This window comes from Bacillus rossius, chromosome 12, assembly GCF_032445375.1.
Source record: "Bacillus rossius redtenbacheri isolate Brsri chromosome 12, Brsri_v3, whole genome shotgun sequence".
NCBI lineage: Eukaryota > Metazoa > Arthropoda > Insecta > Phasmatodea > Bacillidae > Bacillus > Bacillus rossius.
Genome location: NC_086339.1, coordinates 28112681 through 28128924, shown reverse-complemented (window position 1 = coordinate 28128924; position 16244 = coordinate 28112681). Strand labels below are relative to the sequence as shown.

The following is a 16244-nucleotide window of genomic DNA, read 5'->3' as shown; positions in this document are numbered from 1 at the left end:
AATTAAATGATTTATTAACTCGAAACTTCGTGCAAGTGCTAAAAAATAATATAACAACAGTTTTAACCTTTTTCAAATCATGTTTTATTATTTTTTTCAGGCATATTCCGAGTAATTAGTAAAAATATTTTAACACAAACTGTATTCCACACAGACTATCCCGTGGGCAAAATTCTAGTAAAAAAAAAACTGTAAAAAAATTGGTGTAACACACAATTCTGCACTACTGGTTTTACGAGAATTCTAGACGATTTAAAGGTAATAGTATAAAATTGTTCTAAAACATAGTTTGATCATATTACGTTTATTAACTTGAAAGCATCCTTTCTCATACAGCACAAAGGAAAAACGTAAATACCGGCTATATTAAAATAATTGACTTTTGAAATAGTTCCCCACCTAGTAGTGTGTGAAGAGAATAGCTTTTTTTTTCTACAGCTTGGGCCGGTTTTGCACTTCGCGCGGGTCCATTTTATCGCTCTGAAATCTGTCAGATGTGGCTCCCGTTCGGCGCCCCGGTTAACTGCCGGTGCTGCAAAAAACCTTTCAGCCGTGTAATGCGGGTGGCGGGTGGGCGGCTCGCCAGGCGCTCGGACGCGTCGAGGGCAGTGTGCGTGTTTGGACGCGGGAAACATTTACCAACCCCAATAAAATCGTGATCTTATCCACTCTGTGACGATAAACTCGGACGTTTATGGATTTTTATAGAGGAATTTTGTATGAAAAATTCTCTAATGGGCTATGAAGCACTAAATCTATATTTTTTTTTTTATTGTCACACTTGGCATTTAGCACAGACCCTACCAATCGTACTGCATGAAACATCAAACGACTGCGTGACCAATGTTAACACCCGAGAAATAAGCATTTAAATAGCTTTAAGGTAAACCAAGTACGTCTGATTTATATTTCACGTATTGAAAATTTATTTATTACAGATTTTAAAAACGTTAAAAACGCATGCAAGGATTTTAAATGAATGATTTATCTCAGAATTTTTTTTTCCACGTAACATTAACGCCCTAAGTAGGATGAGATCGTGACTCCGTTTGTATTAAATTTATACTTCAGTATCTATCTGCATAGTCTGTGCAAGATATGTCATTGAAATCAGTTTGCTGTGTGTGTGTGTGTGTGGGTGTTGGGGGGGGGGGGGGGGACGAGACGCACCACCTTGCAAACCTGCGCTTGAATACACAAAACGAAATTAAATGATTCCAGCTGGATGGAACACACAGAAGTTTCCGATGTTGCGTTGAATCAGAACACAGGCAAATTTCATACATTTCATCCATTATACCTGTAGATATTTATTCCGTCTAACAGTGAAGTGGGAGAGGCAGGTAAATCAGTGCGCACGACCTCATGAAGACGGCGCGGCCTCTTATAGTTAATTAGTTTTAATTTTTATGCAGTAAAATATCATTTTAATTTAATATTACACATTTATATTTCTGTTAAAGTTATTGCTACTAGTTGATGCAGTCGTTACACGTGGTCCTCCTCCGTGGTACGCCACCACCGCACCTCGAACTAAAAGGAAAAAAAAAAAAACGAATTAGAAACTAAAATAACGAAATAAAAATACTTTACGAAATAGATAAATGAGGAAAAAAATATATATAAACCATATTGGATACGACAGTTTTCTAAGAGCTTGTGATTTCGCATATATTTACCCAACGATGCCGTGTCAGTATGATGGCAAAAATAATAATTGCGGAAACACTGAACTAAGATCCGAGAGTGAAAGAGGCATGAACAATGCAGTATCCGTCACCAGGAGACGAAGAGAGCGTTATGAACAGTGCAACGGCCGTTACCATGGAGGCCAAGAAAGCATCATCAACAATGCTACAGCCGTTGCCATGGAGGCCAAGAAAGCATTATCAACAATGTTATAGCCGTTGTAATGGAGATCATCGGGAAAATGTAGTCAAAAATCCGCAAAAAAATTTAATTTAAAAAATGTATGACGAATTTTTAATAAATATCTTTCAGGTGAATGTTGACCATACCAACCTTCCCCCCCCCCCCTTACCTCTTCCATAACTAAACAAACTCCCCCTCCCCTCCCCGGTTATCAAGAGAATCCACGAGTTTAACTTCGCGACTCAAGGTATCGTCTGCGTGATACTAGATCTACAGGTAGACAGACGTTCCAACTCTCTCTTTGATTAAACTAGCTGTACTTTAAGCTTAAAAGACCTGCCCTTTGGAATAAGCCAAGTTTCTTTAGTGGAAAAAAAATTGTTCTTAATGGTCGTATGACAACTGGGAAATTTGCGTTTCATTTCCAATGATTTGTCTTTGAACACGCTGTAGAAATTAGCAAGTGAGAGTTTTGTGCTTTCGATTGTACATAAACTAAAGTGTGACACTTTAAGCGAGTAAATGACTTACTTGGAAGCTTGCTGGTTTCAACTTTTGCATTACGATCACAAAATTGATTCTGACCTCTTAAACGAAAAACGTGGAATAACACCGAGAAAAAAAACACACGGCTTGATTAAAGAAAGATAATTCTGAATCAGAAAATCTCACAGTTAAGAAGTAAGTTAGTGCAATCTATGTCATGTTAATAATTAAAATCTAAAAATAAAATACCGTGGAGGGCAAACTATGTCTGGTTATTATGGAGTTCAATGCTAATTCCTAGCTGATTTAGTGTTACAATGGTCATTAAATGCAATAAGTTTTACCACTCTTATCAGCAAGTCTGTTTCAAGATGTTATGCTTATTTATGAAACTACGGCTTTTTTTGTTATTTTATGTGTAAACCTAAGTGATTTAACAATTTACGTCATACACTCTCTCCAATGAATCGTACCTTCATGAAAAAACTGCTCAATCATTAACAATTTGCAAGGGGTTTGTAAAAGCCTTTCACACACTGTGGAAAATCATGTTCAATGTTTATCGTGTGGTATCGTGGTTTCGCGCTTTTTTTCTCTCTAACGTTCACGGTTCCTTTAATTTTTTTACGGGTCGTTTGATTGATAGATGTAAAAATTAAGGGAGTTGTGTGCAGTCTTTGTCATTTAAATACTTGAATTCTTTATCAGAACGACACTTCACCCTCCTTTTTCTTTCAGCATAACAAAAATAATTTAGTGTACAATTAAGTTAACGCTAATTTATTGCATATATGTTGCTATTATGCTTGTTAAATATTACTCACCACATGTTGGCATTCTTACGATTCTTTTTAGTTAAAAAATCAAGCTATTAAAAAAACTTTTCGCATTTGGGGGTTTTTACCGTGGATCAATTAGTCTATAGAGTGAGTGTTCTCTATTTGTCACGTAGTCAGCAATTGGAGAGCAAAAAATATTTTTGTTTTAAAGCTAATACGATATATATTTCTTGAAAATAACTCGTAAAAAATGCAAAAAAGTAGTAAAGATTTCTAAAAAAACACGATAGAAAAACATCTGCAAGGAATTAGCGTAAAACTTCATTATAACCAAAAGTGGTTTTTCTGTGCAGATAAAAAAGGGGGTAGGGGTCGTTCTCATTTAGACGAGTATTGACATGGTTATGATAACAAAGACCAACTGACTTTCGTCTTACCTCCATTTTTTATACAGCTACGAATTTTTGTCTATGCAGTTGCTTACCAGTTGACTTCAACTTCAGAACAGCCAATCACTCTATAGACTAATATCAGCGTGGTTTGATTAGCGTTTGTTTTGGAGTAGAAACATGGAGTTCACATCCTTCGCATTGATTGCATCAATTTCTATATATATATATATATATATATATATATATATATATATATATTTCTAATATATATATAATTTACTTCATATTGAGCGAGATGGCGTAGAAGTTAAGACATAGGTCCCGCATTCTCAAGTACTCAGTTTCGAATCCTGGATGGTATAGCATGATTTATGTTTTTGAATTTTCCCCAAATTATTTCTAGACATATTTTCTCCATCTTTGTGTCGTTTCATGACCTCAAATGTCGATGAAACGCTGCCCCATGGTAAAATAAAATATGTGACCGTGACTGTAAATGCTTCAAGATTCCAGAAACCAAGGTCAATGGTTCAGTCTAACCCGTAGACTGATTCACATTTATAAGCACCCGCTCTTTTACGAATTTTAACATTTCCGTTGCATAGCCTAGAGTCTCTGAGCATAGCAATGAAGCTAGAAAAAATCCTTATAAGATGAATTTTAAGTAATACTATGAATAAAATGTAAAATTAAAAGTTGTAAAAAATATAAAAAAACATTTTATAATTCAACAAAATACCCAAAGACATTTTTTTTCCTATGCATTTTTTAGTTTAGAATTCTTTTTTTATTGCAATGCTCAAGATTGCTTGAGGCAAAAAAAATATCACAGTGTAAATAAAATAGTATTTTACGAAATTAATTTACCATTGATTGGACATAAATTTTAAAATAGTATGTAAATAAAAAAATTCAGTTGAGCAAAACTTTTTTATTAAATTGTAGTCTTGTGGACATTATTGGTTAAAAATACTAAGCTCACGTACACGCGTTTACTATTCCCGATTGGGAAGATTTTGTAAAACAGGGCATGAGTGGTTATTTATTTTTTCAAAAATTTTACAAAGTAACTGATTATGATTATTTCTTATTCTTTGTACACGTGTTTATTATTACCTAATTTTAGAACACAGTTTAAGCACATCTTCATTAGATTAAAATCATGGAATGAAAAGAACAAAATAAATAGGTTTGAATCAGGCACATAAAAACTTTATTTACCACAATTGTATTATTATTTAAATGTAACATTTTAAAATTTTTTTCCGAATGCAAATTCTCTAGTTTTATGAAAGGTCTTTTCTGGTGACGCAGACAATTTCTTTTATTGCTTCGCTTGTAAAAAATTTTGACGCGTACTCGTACCGCAATCATGAGCCGAACTACTTTCCCAAAGCGCATGAAAATAAATATTTGTCGAGGAGACATCCGGAGGAAACTATATAAAGAAAAGAAAAAAGAAAAAGAAGCGGTTTAGTTTGATTCTTGCGGAGAAGACCACACTCACAAACGCTGATTTTTTTTTTCCTCCAGGACCTTCTGGAGTTAGTCCGGATTTAAATTTGATTTCAACCCGGTTTATTTTTTTTTTCAGGGTGGAAAAAAAAGGTAGTGGGGAGGGGGGGTTTCTCCCCCCCTCCCTTCCCCTCGCGAGCGAGTAACGGGCAGGAACTTTGCGCCGAGGATCGTCGTAAAACTTGCGCCGTAAATTCCGCGAACAAGTTCTCCCCGCTGGCAGTTTTTCGGCCGAGGCTGATGGATGTCCTATTCAGCATGGATGTGTGGGGGAAGGACATGAGGTATGCTGCCCTCGGGCCGTCCAACTTCACGTAGTCGAGCCTACTTCCCCCCCTCCCCCCTCCAACCCCCTCCCATCATCCTTTGAAACTCCCGAGTCATCCTTGACGTATATATCGCCAACTCCCCAGAAGTTTTTTTTTTTCCAGGATAAAAATTAATACATTTCTAAAGTTATCTACTCTGAGCAATCACGGTAATTTGCTATCGCCAGAGGAATGATTATATTGTGAATAGCGATCAAAGCTAAATATAACAACGAAAGATTAATCAATACACCGCCAATCACGGAAATCGTTATGAATAAACCACATAAAAACTAAAATGCAAGGCAAAACACAAAGTAAAGCAAAGTTTTCCTCATTTACCTCTTCTTTTTATTTCAACGGCGGAATTATTTTCTTATAACTTTAGTTAAATCTTTTATTTAAAAACTTAAAATATTATGTCCTAAGTAAAATATAAGTTTATGTTGAAGGTTTGTCAAAGTAAATAAAATAATTATCCAGCTGATACTATACATAAGTGGCTAAATGTCTACTGAAAAACCCCCTACCTTCTCTCCTAGTACTACTCAATATGTCCCAGGTAAATAACCACGTTCGAGATGCAACTTAAATATTCCAGAATGCCCTTCATACGTCGCTATTAATCTGGCCACACAGGTGACAGTCGATATCAGATTAACTTCCGGTCGTATTACTTTTCCCAATTCTTCAACCTGTCCGGTTGCCACCCCTGCTAGTGAATAATTGTACAAATTTCACTTAGCACCCAAACAATAACGTCTGTGGTGTTATAGTTAGAACACAGTTTTCTGCAAGACTCAGTCAGGTAACAGTTAACTTTCTTTCTCTGCATATAAAATAGGTACCTACCTGTAACTTTCATAACACCAATTAACCAAAATAATTTTTTATCGTGATTTAAAAACGGTTATGTGGTCTAAAGCTCTTCCCAGGCTGGTATACGCCTTAGAAAATAAAGTCGAACAACAAAGTATTTGAAAGTATTTAAAATGGAACATTTAAAACATCTGGAAAGTGCCTTTTGTTGAAAACACTTGAACCACCTGGGGAAAAAAAATTGTCGCTGTCGTATATTTTTATTTCTTCAAAAACCGAATTACACTTTCGTGGTGAAAAAAGAATTGCATTGATAACCAATATTTCAATTAAATCAATTTATGACAACGATATGTTTCTTGTAGGTTAAATCACTATTTTCAATTGAACTATATTGTCATTTACGAGGGCTGTTTTTTTTTTAACCTCCGAAAGGCTATATAAAAAAAGGAAATTTACGTAACATAGTAATTCTACCACCAAAAGTACAGTAGGGTCTTACTTATTTTAATACATAAAAGCCAAAACTATCGAGGCATTTGTCATATCGTAACACAAGCTTATCTATGCATGTTTCGAAGAAGTTAGCCGCCAGTGAATAGAGATAACAGGACAAGTGCCTTGATCTCCCGCTCCCTCACGACACCGCTGTAAGGCGGGTGGACTAATTGTGCGGAGTATTGTGCCTCATTATTCATATTCTTGCGATAATTCTTGACGCAGGAGCCAGTGCGCCGCGCGATTAGTCCACCCGCCTCACAGTGGTGTCGTGAGGGAGCGGGAGATCAAGGCACTTGTCCTGTTATCTCTATTCACTGGCGGCTAACTTCTTCGAAACATGCATAGATAAGCTTGTGTTACGATATGACAAATGCCTCGATAGATTTGGCTTTTATGTATTAAAATAAGTAAGACCCTACTGTACTTTTGGTGGTAGAATTACAATGTGACGTAAATTTCCTTTTTTTATATAGCCTTTCGGAGGTTGAAAAAAAAACAGCCCTCGTATTTTTCTAGCTAACAATAAACCAATTGCTCAGCTGTAAATTCAAGGGCGTATAAGAGCAGCCTTGGGACGCACTTTAGAACACAATTCGCGTGTGTGTGTCTCTCTCTCGCTTTATATATATATATATATATATATATATATATATATATATATATATATATATATGTGTGTGTGTATATGTGGTGTGTGTGTATGTGGTGCGTGTGTATGTGGTATGTGTGTGTGGTGTGTGTTGTGTGTGTTGTGTGTGTGGTGTGTGTATTTGTGTGTGGTGTGTGTTTTCCAACATATTTTTTGTGACTAACCCGATTCCAAAGTTTGTCAGGTTGAATCCAGGACACACTGACTTGCAGGACGGGCAAGATGCTGGGACGGGATAGACAATGCGAGCGGGTGACTAGGATAACAAAAAAAAATTGTTACGCGCTCTTTGGAAAGCGCGCTATGCGAGCGGGAACAATGCCTCGTCTCGCCGGTGTTCCGCCGAGGGAACAAAAGACTTGAGTTGCGGGGCCCTTGGTAATTTCTGAACGCACTTCGGAATCTCGTCTCAGGGCTCCGCATAATATTTTTAGTGTTAATTAAAAGGGGCCCCCAAAGACCTTATTCACGTACGCGCAACAAGCGCACGAGGAAGGATGGGAAAATTCGATCCGTCACACACACGATGTACCGTAACGACACATCCTAGCAAGCTGACAGTAAAAAAAAAAAACAATGGCAACATAAATTAAAATTAAAAAAAAAACACGTGAGAGAAACCGTTCGTCGTGTGTTTGCATAAAAAAAACTGTACACCGCAAGTTTCGCATTCACCGAACTTTCACAATTATCAGGACTGCCAAGGCATAAAGCTAACAAAAGACTATCTAGGCATGAAATTTGACATTCAACTGCAAAAAATTTAAGGAAAAGGTTTTGTATTACTACTAACTATTTATTTATCATATCAACATATTCATTTAATCTCCTAATAAAACCTGTCCCAAGTAAATAGCGTAAATAGAGATTATAACTTACCATTTGATAGTTAAATAAATATATATTGCTTAATTCACAAAAGATTTATTCCTACTGTTTTTTATTGTTTTATTTGGTTCATAGAAGATCAAACTTATTATTAATTACAAACTAATTATTTGGTGTACAATTAGTATGGAAAGACGAAAGATTTCTCTTAATTTGATAACAAATTTAATCTAATGAAACACATATCTAATAAAAACGCTAGGGCATGATTGGCCCAAATTTAAAAAGTGAGGGCCAATTAAAATAAATGAAATATTCCAGCGTGCTAATTTTAGCCTTGCATGATATTTGTAGCACGAAGGGATACAAGGATCTGTTTTCTCCTTAATTATATGGAGAGAGAAAAATTGTGATAAAACATTAGTAGGCACAATAAATTGAGCATTATAACAGTATAATTACATCTCTCGTCAATAGTGTTTGAAATGTTGAAGCTACAATTTATGATTTCGCAAGAATGCCCTATCTTGTTTGTTTGACATTTATTTAGCAGTCAAGGAGTGATTTAATCTTGGTATGGTGGATCACTGTCCAAGCCTTGTTTGACCAAAAATGCCCCCCAGCCATGAAGTTGGTTACCACTCTGTTAGGCTATGGATACATTATTATGTATATATTTATTTGTGATAATATTAAGTAGGTATATGAGACAATTTGCTTAGAAATATTTTCAGGGTCACGCATAAACCACATTTTTTTTTTACAGTGAGAGGTGTAACTAAGGTAGTATAGAGGATAGTCAAATTATTTGTGGAATTATGCTACTCAAGCCAAATTAAGAATTCATAATAATCCTAAAACATAGGTCTTGCAATTATAAAAAAAAATATATTCTCAAAGTGTTTTTATTTAGTATGGCGTTAAATGTATGTGACACGTAGACTATAGGATATGACGAAGTTATTAAGACTAAATTTGTAAGAAATATGATTGTACAGGTGAATGAAACTAATTAAGTGTGCTTAAGTGTAATCGAATACGGAAGTTTTTTCAAAAACTGTGAGAATGTCGAAGTCTCCAGATGTGTGTAGAGAAGACATTCCGGGATTTTTGTAAGACAAGAAGGTTGTCTAAAGACAAAAAAATGGACGGCTTGGTCAAACAAGAGCCGGGTAGGGGGGGGGGGGGAACACACGTTGGCGCTTCTTGGCTATAACAGTAAATGACAGAAGCATGCATGATCTTTATTGTGACTAAAGGAACGGACAAAAGTTGCTGACGATGAAGAATTGCGGTCAAGCAAACCTCGCTTAGAGCACCAGACAAGGAGAATTGGTGTACGGAAGCTTAAGGTGACGGAACCACCTAGTTAATTTACGAACACCAAACCCCTTACGTTATAGGCTTGGTTTTTCATAAATGACGGACTGTTGGCGTCTAACCTGAGACCCTCGCATTGTGATCACCACGCGTTAGCGATGCATGGCCTACATTCTCGTAAACGTGTGTTTGGACTGATCATTTACAGACGTCCAAGGACGTACTGGGGTTCGATCCCCGAGCGCGGTCATACCAGAAATTTTTAAACAAAGGGAAAACATGGCGGTTGTTTCCGTAAACCCTTAAGTTTTCTCGGGTATTCCTGTTTCCATTACAGTTTCATTACATTAATGTTCTATTCTCATATCATTACCCTCATAGTTTTTAATGAACCACCTACCAACGATTAGTTAGGATGGGGAGTTAGGAATTTAAAAACACCATATTTTCCTCGATTGTTTTTATGTCCAAACAATTTTATTATTAATAAAAATTGGCCTTCCTCGAAGCATCAATCCTCGTTAACAGAGGTTTAAAATGCCAAACCACAGTGTCTTTTAATTTGTTATAACTGTTATAGTTATTCCCAAACATAAATCAAATACTCCACGACAATGACGTCAAGCGGTAACATATATGTAGCGGAAAGTCATTATTTACTTCAGGAAATAAATACATTTGATTCTAACTAAATCCAAACGAAGCGCCAATTTTTTTTTTTAAAAATCAATCCACATAAATTTGTTACGACCTATAAAATGTTAAAACCAAGATACGATATCGAGCACAAATTCATTGACTCGCAACAGTTCTTTCAGACGCAGGTTATCGCATACCTTTTGGATCGGATGTAGGTACTTGTCTACAACTTGGTGCACGTCGGGTGGATTAACGGAATGAAGCTCTAAACTCCTTCGCGGGTGTTCGTCCCGATCATTCGCTGTAACCTAGGTGAACAGGGGGGGGTGAGTGGGGGGGGGTGGTAAGGGACTTGACCCCGATGTTCTAGCATCCCCATTCTCCCACCCCGTCGTGCCGAAAAAGCTAGTACCGCTCACAAAAGACAACCCCAAGAGGACGACGAAAGAGGAGCGGGGGAAAAAAGAAAAGAAAAAGGAGTTCGAGGGGGTAGAAGAGGTTTTCCCGCGAGCGCTAGACGTTCTGGTGGATGAAGGGGGGAGGGGGCGGGTAAGAGAGGAGAACAGCGGACAGACCTACAGGCAAAGGCCCGCTCCGAATAAACACTCGCCTAATGAATGTGTATCTAGAGAGGGCGCGAGGAAAGAATGGTAAGAGACAGAGAGAAAGAGAGAGAGAGAGGGCGCAATTGAACCTCCCGTCGTGGGACTTCGTGTACGCGCGCCGCTCCGGGGCGGGTTGTGAGAATGTAGAATGATTGCATGGCGAGGATGGAAGAGGGTGGGGCTTGGGGGCTGTGTAGCGACGAATAAACATTCCATCTCTCCCCCCATCCCACTCCAACCCTTATCCTCCCCCCCCCCTAAAACCCTGAAGAAGAGAAACGAGAAACGCCGTTTTAAATGCCTCGAATAATTTATCTCGTTGAGGAGGTAACGGCGAGAAATTACAAAACGTCCTAACCGGTCTGGTAGCTTACTATAATGGATCTAGGGCGACGCTGCAGTGAATTAGTTGTTAATTGCATTGCCGTCTTCGAATAAGGGGTGAGCCATTTTAACAGTTTGATAGCTATAACAATTTTCTATTGTTCTATGTTCCAAATTATGCTTGGTTAAATAATATATTTATATGTTATACCACATGTTTATAATAACTGGATACTACAAATACAAACACTTCCTTGTGATATCATTGAATTTTTAAAAATTAATTGGAGGGAATGAATACCACTCTAAAAAGGCTGTTTAAACAAACTATTTTATAGCCTAACTTTTCAATATCAAATGATATTATTTTTCAAACAAACACTTAGTCATTGTGGTATCATTCGGTTTCGATCCCCCCTTAGTGTTCCGTTGAAATCGAGGTCTTAGAATATAGCGAAGGGTCGCGAGATAAGAATGGGGCGCATGAAGAATGAATAAATCAGCTTAACTAGATTTACCCTAATAGAGCCCACAACGGCTGGCGGCAATTTGTGTTCAGTTTCATTTTTGGGTTCGTCTCTGCTTCCCTTGGTTGTCTAGTGAACAGAGACACTAACTACTTAAGGCTTCTGCGTCGAGGCCACTTCCTTGTAATTTAGGATATGCCCGACGTGTTTTTGGCATGCCTTGCTGCAGCTATTTTCTCGCCGACACGCAGACTGTAGAAACGGATGAAGGGTACCACACCAGCGTGATGCGGCGACTGAATGCATTGGCGGGGGAAAACACGAGTACGCCATATAACAAGTAAACACAAGTGGTTGACGTAAACCTCAGCACCACCCAAAAAAAAATTGGGTTTGGATACGTCCGGAGTGTCCTTTTTTTGAGCCAGGCCCCTTATGGAACTCAAAAAAGAACACCTGAGCATCTAGAAGCGCCAACTTAACCCGCACAGGAGATCAAGGCAGCCGTTCTGGCCAGCAGTACGGCGGATCGCAATTCTACAACTATTATCCAAGAACAAACACCACCGAACGGCCGGGATAATTTCATCAACATATTTTACGTCCTTCCAATGTGCCTACAGAAAGGTAAGCTGAAATTCTGGGCACATAAACTACAAGAATGTTGCCTCCACGCATAAGCCAACAAGTCAAGTTTCTCTGGCCACGAAAGTCTCTATCAAGATTTATGTCTAGATCATCTGTTCAGTATTAATAATTCAAAATGGCGGAAATAGCTATCTAGAAAACCAAAAGGTGGAATCTAAGATGGCGGCCGGGGTCGAATTGTTCTTAGAATGCCGCCGGGTCAAGGTCAGTGCTTACTTGCGGCTGGTAAATGAGGAATTCAAGTCGTTTGGAGGACATTTCAATCCCCTGACTTATTTTGGAATAGAATGGGAAATTTTCCCCCTCAAAATGGACATTTTCTGTCGAAAAAAAAAAGAAATTTTTTTAGATATTTTAAATTTTCTTTGGTGGGGATGTTTTCCTAAAAACCGGAAATATTTTGTCACTTTGTCGAATTTTAGGTGCATTTAAGCAAATTTTGGACAAATTTGTGAATATTTTCCATTTTTGAAGGTCAAGGTCATTCAATATGGCCAACTTGACGTCAAAGTCCCAAATGTATCATCGGGTTAGCCTATTTGTTGCTGTGCTGTGTTCTCGAAAGATCTTTTGTTGTCTGAATTTTCTGTTCTTTTTGCAACCTTATCATGTGTGTCAGCCAACTGTGTTCCGTTTTGCTGTAATTACTTATTTCCTGGCTAAATTCCTTCTGCGAAAAATACATGTTCTGTTATGAGATTTCCCATTTCACTTCATTTAATATAGGCTTGTTCTCCATGCGTTTATGTACTCTATTTTTGTTGTCCATTCCTTAAAGTTTTTCTATGATAATTAGTGTAAATAAACATTGGCTTATGTCCATGAAGTGGTTTTAAAACGGTTCTTCCCATTGCAAGAATATAATTCCCGTCATGTATCTCATCTACTAAGTGTTCCGGGTATTACTTTCGCTAGTAATCGCCCTTGCGTTCCGTTTGTAAGCTGCAAGTGATATGGCTATTTAACCATGTGGCCCTCAGCTCGGTGTTAATTTACCATGTCTCAGTGACACTAATATAACATAATTGTTTACTCAATTAGCGATTTTGTTGTGCCTGACATAATAATTATTTAGCTTGAAATTTCGTTTTGTATTTATATGGGGACAATCTTATATGCATGTTATGTGTATATACATTCCAAATTTTTGGAATATTTTTTAGTACTTTCACTATTTATAAAGTAGAAGAATCCTTTTAGGCTGTGTCTACAAGCGCGCATTAATATTGAAGTAAATATTTTGATACTTTGGAATGATACGTTTCAAAGCACATTTTGAATTAAATAAATCATTTGTTTAAAAAAATATTTAATAAGGTTTAGAAATAATTTGAATGGATTTGATATTTTACGTAATACAAGTGGTAAGAGTTGTTTTTTAAACAGCATTTTATCCGGCCCTTGTGGAAATTGTTGTGATCGAAACAACTTCAAACTTAACATTTATTATCTGCTACTTTTAGTAACTATAGTAATATGAAAGGGACGCAAAATTTATCATATTTTTGAAGGTATAGTGATGTTTTTAGTTCTTTTGTAAAGTTTCACATATTTATTCCCATTCTGATTTTGCCCACTAAGATTTTCTATAGCTATGTTTGTTTATGTATACGTCTGGTAGTAATTAATACAACATAAAAGCAGTTTTTGTGGCCATTAAAATTTTAATTGTGGTAAAAGAGTCTAAACATATTAAACAAAAAAAAACTAGGTGGAAATTTTCTGCAAGTGGCACCATGCTAAACAATGCAATGGGTTATCATTCTATCCACCTAATTAATGTACGAACATTCTTTGCAGATAAGGTCTTAGCGTAAGAAATCAAATAGGGGTGTAGGTTTTCTGATGAATGCTTCAATCCATGGAATATAAAATAATACACGGTTTTAACTATATAGCGCAATGATGAAAAGGTTATGCTGCCAGCAAAACACCTTGTTGTTTGATAGATACTTGCTTTGAACTAACGAAATTTTTCTTGATAGACACTAAAGAGAGAAAAAAGAGGTTCACTGAAATCAACTAACAATTTATATGTATTATACTCTGAGGAAAAATATTACTTTTTTAAAATACTTAAAATAATTGGTTTGGTAGGAACAAGCATTCAAAAAATAATATGTTTTCTAAATTAAAACAAAATTATTGTTTACGACTTGTAAAAATCTAAATAACCATATTGTTATAACAATAATAATAATGAAATGTTTAATAATTTTTTAATATGAAAAATGTGAGAAATAATATAAAAAGCATATTCATAGTAAAAAATGTGTTGCAATTATTAGTTATATAACTAAGAACTTTAAGATTAATCTGAACCAGGTTATAAGTTCTGATATGATTTATAACCATATAGTGAAACCAAAATAAAAACCCAACCAACGCACAGAGTTTTTAAACCAAGATACATTAAATGGTTCTTTTAGAATTGAAATTTCGCATTAAAGTTTAGCCGTAGCCTAAAACCGAAATGCAGTATATTTTGACAAAGTAATAGCTTTCTATTTGTTAAAATATCACTTAAAAACTGACTTTTAAATAATTACTTTAGTAAGCAAATACATAGTTTCATTGTATTTAGCGCAGACAACTTAAGACCTTAATGAAAACTTCGTTCGCTCACTCCTATATGGAATCAAATTTAATTTGGTTTACAATTACAATACTTAAGCTTTACAGCATAAAAACGCTTTTCGATTATATCATACAGCTTCAGGCTATAAAAAATACATTTTTTATTGTTCGTTCTAAAACCACTGCATGTATGAAACATGGCAATATATCAGAAAAAAAGGAAATGGCCAGAATCTCTCTCTCCGGAAGTTAAAATCCAAAAATATATGGCATGTTATCTCTGTCATTGCGAAGCTTTCAGAAGTAGATAACCTTTTTTACAAAAATAGTACAAATCTTTACAAAAGCAAAAAATATATATACATATAAAATCTACGTAAATTGAAGTGCAGTGATAGAAACAAAAATACAATATTTTTAAAAAGCATATTTCATTTTAGTTAAATTTAAATTATACGCCAAAAACACCAAAATTTATAATTAATTATTTATAAATCATAAAGAAAATGAAGATGGGAAAAGGTTTCATTGAAAACATATGTTTTTAACTTAGGCTCGTATAGGTCGCTACGAAAAAAATTCCAAATCTAAATTATAAGTACTCTCCTAAAGTTATGGGCATTTTGTAAAAATAATGTCACCATGCTAGTCATATCACGGAAAACGCTCATAATTTTGCAAATTTTTGCGTCAACTACAGAACCACTTTTGGTTTCGTTCGCGAAAATTTTAGACCCTGTCTCACAGGTCCAGTTAGTTATTTAATTTGTTTCATTGTTTTTAATGAAGGAAATTTTCTGGAAAAAAATTTTTTATAGCGTTGTACGTTTGTTCTTATTTCACTTATGTGAGAGCGAGCATTGCTATTGTAACATTTTTATAAAAGTACGCGATTAATTTCAAACATCCCTTAACCTAAGCAATAGACGCAAGAAAATATCAGTGAAATGTGAGGAATATATAAGATTCCATTAATGATTAAACCACTCAGTGTTGGAAACTCCGGGGCTGAATTTCTAAGGTTTCATTTTTATGTATAGACATATGTGTATTTATATTATATTGAATTGAAAAATATGTTAATTGTAACCAAATTAGGTATACTTCATTCAAATTATAAAAATTAAAATAAATAACATGAACTTTAAATTTAGATTGTATAATATTTATAAAATATCGTAGTATCAGTATACGAATATTTGTAACATACTCCAATCTAATGAAACCAAACTTACAAATAATTTACACCCCAGTAGAAAAAAAAATTAATGGGTTCGTTATTTTCCCCGATGTACATAACAGACTAGAAGTTAAAATTCCCATTTCCTGCTTAGTTGGATAATGTCATATGCGTATTTTCTTCTTCAATTTATATTTAAATGGCAGGATTCCTTATATCCTGCTTAGTAAATCGCGTTATATTTAAAGCTTTCATAAAATTAATTATGTAAACACGAAAATGCAAACTGGCATTGAAAATTCGTAGGTCTCATCGTTTCAATCGAGACTGAATGG

General features: G+C 35.7%; 1 protein-coding gene across 1 annotated transcript in view; it reads left to right on the top strand.

Annotated features, from left to right (window-relative positions):
- LOC134537283 (chaoptin-like) overlaps window positions 1–16244 on the top strand; it is a 748431-nt gene that overhangs the window by 642701 nt on the left and 89486 nt on the right. The window lies entirely within an intron of this gene.